The sequence below is a fragment of the Cariama cristata genome, unplaced genomic scaffold (genome assembly GCF_000690535.1).
Source record: "Cariama cristata isolate BGI_N322 unplaced genomic scaffold, ASM69053v1 scaffold28379, whole genome shotgun sequence".
NCBI classification, from domain to species: Eukaryota; Metazoa; Chordata; class Aves; order Cariamiformes; family Cariamidae; genus Cariama; species Cariama cristata.
In genome coordinates this window covers 1,119-2,052 of record NW_009637881.1, presented here as the reverse complement: position 1 = coordinate 2,052, position 934 = coordinate 1,119, and the positions used below count along the sequence as shown (strand labels likewise).

General features: G+C 53.2%; 1 protein-coding gene across 1 annotated transcript in view; it reads right to left on the bottom strand.

The window, feature by feature from the left end:
- Positions 1-934, bottom strand: part of EIF4B (eukaryotic translation initiation factor 4B) — a gene marked incomplete at both ends in the record, with an annotated part of 4,183 nt that overhangs the window by 2,568 nt on the left and 681 nt on the right. The window lies entirely within an intron of this gene.

Here is a 934-nt window from a genome sequence, read left to right as displayed (position 1 = left end):
GGAGCCGGCCGAGCTTGTTCGGTGCCGGCAAAGGGAAGGCACAAAATCGCCTTCAGACGAGGCGCACGGGAGGAACCAGCGCCGGAGAAGGTGGGAAGGGAGAACAAGCGACGGCTGCGGAGCAAACGACTTCTGCAGGGGCTGCAGCCTCTCAGCTTCCTCCTCCTCCACGGGAGTTTCACCCACGCTATTACCCTCCGAGGAGGAGTGGATGCTGCCTCAGCAAGCACGAGAGATCAGAAAAACAAGCTGAAAAAAACCTTAAAAAAAAAAAAAAAAAAAAAAAAAAGCAGAGGTTCGGCTCGCGGGGAGTTTTGTGCTGCCATCAGCACGGCTCGCTGCCGCCCAGGGAATGCCAGACTCCGGCTTGCAATTCCCAGGCCGATCTTCCGGGAAGGAAGCAGCCATTTCCCATCCCTGCTCGCTGTCCTGCCTTCGCTCTCGCCATCTCCTCCCTGAATTAACCCAAGGGCTCCGACACTCTTAAAGTTGGGGCAAAAAATAACGTTATTGTCGCAGTCTCCTTGGGAGCGGGGCAGGACCTATCCCGAGTGAGCTCCAGCTGGGAAATCCCTTGAGAGGATCCAATCCAGCCCAGAGCCCATCAGCAAAGTCTGTGGCACCTCCGTGAAATTATATTTACGAGAAAACAGAAATTATATTTAAGAAAGGGCAGAAAACACCACACAGGCAGAGAAGGGAAAAAAAAACCAGCAAGAAGCAGCAGGAGGAAGGCCAAGCTGGTCGTCGGCAGCGCTCCAGGTGCTGGAGCAGGTAATAGCACGTCTGTTTTAATTGGTAATAAATTTAGTTTTCCACAAATCCAGTCTAATTTGCCTGGGACTAATTGGTAAGGGATCGCCCCCGTCTTTTATTGCGACCCACAAACTTTCTCATCCTATTTCCGCGCCCTGTCCCGCTGAGGGGGAGCCAG